Source organism: Petaurus breviceps, unplaced genomic scaffold (genome assembly GCF_028583685.1).
Source record: "Petaurus breviceps papuanus isolate PSGF00001 unplaced genomic scaffold, PetGlider_PUasm1.0 186, whole genome shotgun sequence".
NCBI classification, from domain to species: domain Eukaryota; kingdom Metazoa; phylum Chordata; class Mammalia; order Diprotodontia; family Petauridae; genus Petaurus; species Petaurus breviceps.
This window is the reverse complement of record NW_027185798.1, coordinates 22,930,752-22,936,289: the sequence shown is the minus strand read 5'-3', so window position 1 is coordinate 22,936,289 and position 5,538 is coordinate 22,930,752. Positions and strand designations below refer to the sequence as shown.

The window sequence follows — 5,538 nt, the reverse complement described above, 5'->3', positions numbered from 1 at the left end:
GAAGGGAGGGAGGGAGGGAGGGAGGGAGGGAGGGAGGAAGGAAGGAAGGAAGGAAGGAAGGAAGGAAGGAAGGAAGGAAGGAAGGAAGGAAGGAAGGAAGGAAGGAAGGGAGGGAGGAAGGAAGGGAAGGAGGGAGCAAGGTTGGAAAGAAGACTACACAGCTGTGCCTCACTTTAATAGAACTCACTTGAAAGTCAAGACATCACTCATCGCATTACAATGTCACTGGCCTCTTAGAAAAGGAAGGATACATAACAAGGCTAAGAGAAGGCACCACAGAAGGAGAGAGGGGTTGTTTTGAAAAGACGTAGGGATGATGAGGGAAGGAAGGCAAACACAAAAACAAAACTTTCCCTATCTTCAGGGAGTTTACCTTTTCCAGAAAATATCCATCACACAACAAATGGACTGATTCAATTCAACAAACATTACTGAACCAGCTATTTCACCAAGTTCTCCTGGGCCATCTGTTTCAAAGCCTCAGCGCCCCTTGTCTGCCCAGGGGCCGACTCTCCTGGCCACTCTAACCCAGCCCCAAAGCTTCACTTCGTTCCCATTCTCTGGCCTTGGCTTGCCCTGCCTCCCACTCCTCTACCCACCTCCTAACTTCCAGTTCTAAAACCACAAGCCATGGTCAAGTCAACTCAGTCATTATTCCTAGTTAAAGAATGTCAGTCTCCTCCCCAAAGACACTCCTCACTCACCCTAGAGCTTTCCCAACCAGCGTAGCCCTCACTGGCCACCTCCAGGTGCCATCTTCCCCAGGAGAGTGGAATGTCCTTGAAGGCAGGGACTGTCTGCTTTTGTACACGATATCATGCTTTTACATTCATCTATTCACTCACACTATATGGCAAGGATTCTTAAATGGGGGTCCACAAACTCTTTTAAAATATTTAATAAAATAAAATGTATTAATAAAATTAAACTCAATAATAAGTAATACCACTACAGTATTTCAACATAATTCATTTCCTTTTCAATTTTCTGTGTTTTATGTTACAAATTGAAGAACATCATTGTGAAAAGGGGTCCGTGAGCATCACCGGACTGCCAGAAAGGTCAGAGCCACAACAAAGGTCAAGAACTCTCAGTATTTGAAAAGCTTAAGCCTTCACAGCCCTCCAACACCCAGATTTGACATCACAGTCTTATAAATCCCAGTCCCTAATGGGTATGGGTGGTGACAGCCCAAAGGAAAATGCATGAAGGAGAATTGAATTAATTTAGTTCTCATAGCTATTAATCATAAAAATTAGCGATCTCTTCCTAGGTTCCAAACCCAAGCTTTCAATCTGACAGGGGCAGAGATGAAGCACAAAAGCACAGCCCGGACTTTTGAGAGCTGCCCCATAGACATGCTGGGCCCGACCCAAAGACTGCCGCCAACTTTTTCATGAAGTGGCCTGCAAGACTGTACTGGCAGGTCTACCCTCACCATATAAAGTGCTAATCAAATATTGTAAATTGCTAGTCACGTAACAGATGGCTACCATCTGTAGCCCTCCAAATGAACATTTGGAGAGAGTATAACTTTGAAATATTACCCAAAGATGCAAGCAATCCTTAGTAACCAACTCAGCAAGTATGGCTGGGAGGTTATTTTAGTCCCAATTATAATACTTAGTCACAGTCAGTAATATCCAATAGCTGATCCATGTGGGTTCACTTAAAGATCTGAACCAAAAAAGAAAAAGTCAATTTAACATGTGGGTATGTGATGAGCTGAGCAGCCCAGGATGCTACCACATCATTACCAGTCTTCCAAGGTAGTATCACAACCAACTCTGTCTTGTTTAGAGGAGAAAAGTATTCATAACTAGGGTAGGGCAACTGGCACTTTGCCCTAGGGCACAAAAATTTAGAGGGTGCTGGCAGTTCTTATACTCCAAAAATACAGGAACAGCTGAGTTTAGCACCTAATTACCAAAGTAGGTAAACCCTGAATCTACCAGGAAGCCCAGATTCATTCCATGGTGAGGTGGCAGCTGCACCCCAAGTGATTTCCCCCTCAGGTCTTACAGCCAATTCATAGAATCATAGCTCTAGAGTTGGAAAGGGCCTAAGAGGCAGTCTCGTTCAAATCTAATTTTACAAATGAGGGAACTGAGGCCCAGTGAGGTCATGTGTCTGAGGTGAGACTGGAATCCAGGTCCTCTGACTCCAGTATTCTGTGGTCTCTGGCTCTGCTTCTCCCAAATAAAGTGTGTCTTAAAGTTCATTTGAGAGCAGTTTTCACTGTAGTTTATGAAGCTTGGCCTGAAAGACAAATAAATAAACAAAAAATACACTACCAATATGTGGTTTATCCAGCTGCTTCATAGCTTCAACGTCTTTCTCCCCTACTACAAACTGCTAGGTCATTTTCCTTGATTTTCTTTGCTTGCATTAGAGCAAGGGGTCATCTACCTCAGAAGTCATCAAATTTCACGGTGTTACTCTCTTTGAAAGTATCAGCCAGAAGGCTCGCTGGGGAGACTGCAGTAAGGGTGGAAAAGGAGGATGTGAGAATTGGCTGAGGATTGGACACCACTGACTGGACCTTTCTACATACCCAGGAGAAAAGAAATGAAACCACAGATCAGTCCTAACCACAGGATCATAAACGCAGAGCCAGCATGGAGCTTAGCCCCCATCGGGTTCAAACTCCACAGTAGACAGAGAAAGCCCAAAGGGGAAATGATCTACCCAAGGTCACACAGTAGTCAGAAGAGACAGATCCTGTGATTCCTTCTTTCCACAACAACACACTACTTTCATCTTATCTTTCTGGAAAAGAATTGAACCTTACTATCAATCAGAGATGACACAAAGGAATGTAAGGGTTCCCAAGTCAGAAGTGTCTCAAATCTATGTATTATGTACCTTTCCAATCATTGTTCCTCTGTTACAGCGGGACTCTAAGTGGATAAAAATGGTACCCAAAGCCAAGAAGGGGAAGACTGAGTATGACCATAGCAATGTGGAAGAGAGGGAAGGGGGGAGTAGAAAGAGGGCTGGATTTTGAGTCAGAGGACCTGGGTTTGAATCCTGGCCCTTCCATGTACCACCTGTGTGACACTTTACAAGTGGCTTCGCCTCAGTTTCTGCATCTGCAAAATGACTGGGTAGGCCTAGTTGACCTCTAAGGCTCCTTCTGGCTCTAAACAGAATAAGTACTTCCCACTTAACTCAATCTAGAAATCAAAGAAAACCCTCCCAGCTTGTTTCCTGAGCTGGGTACAGAGCAGACCCCCTTGGGGAAGCCCTGCTTTGGGTGGAGACCTCTAATGGCTCCACAAACTCAATGCCCCCAGAACGTCTACTCCACAATTTTCTTAGTTTACCTCTCTAAGGAAAGAGTTCTGGCAAGCTAATCTAGACCAGAGCAGTCTCCATAGAGGGAATCAACAGCTCACTGAGGCTCCCTGCGGGCAGAAGCTGTTTTATTTTCTCTTTGTAACCCGACAGCAGGCCTTAGCACTTTTTTTTTAATAGGCTCAGGATCATTAGGTGCAGAGAACCAGCCTCTACCGGCGCAGCTGTCAGTCAACAAACAGGCATGAGGTGCCTACTATTTGCAGGCACTGTGCTAGGGAGAGACAGGCCCCGCTCTCAAGAGAGACTGCTTCCAGGCCCTCCGTGGGTTGCTGAATCCCACCTCCCCCCTTGCAGACTGAGTCTCTGACGCTAGATTCTCTGTGCTACAAAGTATCAGAGGCAGCAATCTGAGGCCAGGACGCAGCAGGAAGAGGCCTGTCTGAAAAGAAGGGTTCACTAAGCGCAGCACTCGACCTCCACGGCGAGGGCACTGACCTCCACAAAGTCCTTGGCGGGCAGACCGTCTGGATTTTCATGCACTTGGAGAAAGGAATGAAAGTGGAGGAGGAAAATGTTTTCTTGTTGTTGTTTAAATGGGGAGGCTGAAGCCTGGAGCCTTCTACTCAGTTTTACGTTTTTTAGCTCATTTCCTTGGCCCAAGAAACCCTACACCTGAAGCCAAGGTTACACGTCCCAGCAAGGTCAGGGCTGGAGCGCTAGGGCTGCAGGTACAGTACAAAGCTCCGTGACCCTGATGCTCATTCCCCCTGCGATCTCGGGCGTCCCGTCACCTCCCTGGGCCTCAGTTTCCCCATCTATACAATGAAGGGCTGGCCTCTCTGGGCTCCCCGACTCCACGACCCTACGCGATGCGCGCTCGGGGGCGGACAGGAGGCACTGCAGCCTCGCAGAGTCCCCCGCCCGAGAACTTTAAAGGGCCTGGTCAATATCAGGGAGCGCCACGCCGGCCGAGGCGCGTGCGCGCGACGGGAGAGCGGCCCCTCCCCCACCCTACCCCCACCGCGGCCCGCTCCCGTCCCGGGCCCAGGTTCTGACCTAGCTCTGCGGGCAGGCGACGGGGCGTTCTACTTTGGAACGTCGGCCCGGAGGCTGCGGCTGCCGCAGCGGCAGCTACGACGGTTACAGAGACTGCGGGGCGATATCGCGTCTGAGCACGTGGGTGCTGACGCGTGCGGGCGCGCGCCAGATCGTCGTGCGCGCGCGGGCTGGGGCTCGCTCCAGCTACGGGCGGGGAGGAGAGACAGGCACACGTGCGCTGCCGCAAGCGCCCTCTGCCGACCGTTCTCGGGAACCTCGGCCCCGTGTCAATCAAATCTCGGGCTGGGAGGGGCGTGGGGGTGGAATACTCCCCAGGGAACCCGCACCAGCCTGACCACCCCACCACTTTCACCTCCCCATGGTCTCCCCACGTTCTCCCTTTACCAACTTTTCCCTTCTAAATTCCCCAATTCCTCTCCCACTAACGTTTCCCCAACAACGTTTTCAAGTTCCCTTTATACTAAGCCCACCCCAATAAACATGCCCTAGTTCTGCCACCCCCAACTTCTCCCAACAACATTCCTTGGCCCCACTTTCCCTTTCCAACGTATTCCCTAGTTGCCCTCCGATGACCTCCCCCTCCCCATTCTTTAGTCCCAATTCTTCCTCCATCAAATTCTTCTACCTCACCCAATTTTCCATTCCCAACCATATTCCGGATTTCCCTCCTCATCAATTTCTCTTGGTCCCATTCACTCCTTACCAAATACCTTCCTTTTCTCCCCACAAACTTCTCCCCTCCAAACTGCTTAGTTCCCAATATGACAAGGACATTTTATAGATAAAGCATGCCTTAGTTACTTCTCCCCACTGGTTTTTCTTTTCCCCAATATCCCCTGCCAACAAATACACTAGTCTCCTCCCCATGAACGCTCCCCCTCCCATTTCCCCATCAAATTCTTCTCCACCAATTCCCTTTCCTACTTTATTCCCTCTTTCCCTTCCTACTAACTTCTCCCCTCCTGTTTCTCTTCCCCCCCCCCCGACTTCTTTTGCTAACAAATGCCCTCTTTCCCCCCTCACTTCCATCTTTCCCCCGAGTTCCCTCCCTATCAAATTCTTCTTCACCAACTTTCTCTCCCCACCGTATTCCCTTATTCCCTCCACATCAACTTCTTGCTCCTGGCTTCTTTTGCCCCTGAATTCTTCAGTTTCCTTCCTACCAATTTTTCTCCCTCC

The 5,538-nt window shown here is 49.0% G+C and overlaps 1 protein-coding gene across 6 annotated transcripts in view; it reads right to left on the bottom strand.

The window, feature by feature from the left end:
* The window catches only part of LYRM9 (LYR motif containing 9), an 18,839-nt gene extending 14,317 nt beyond the window's left edge, over nt 1–4,522 (bottom strand). Inside the window, exons 1-2 of one of the 6 annotated variants that reach the window (XM_069089842.1) lie at nt 4,357–4,522; nt 1,548–2,259 (exon numbers count right to left, since the gene is read on the bottom strand). The gene's annotated coding sequence lies outside the window, so the exon portion shown is untranslated. The remainder of the gene's footprint in view (nt 1–1,547; nt 2,260–4,356) is intronic. The other 5 variants (XM_069089843.1, XM_069089845.1, XM_069089846.1 and 2 more) reach the window with 5 other exon arrangements.
* Nucleotides 4,523–5,538: the final 1,016 nt, after the last annotated feature.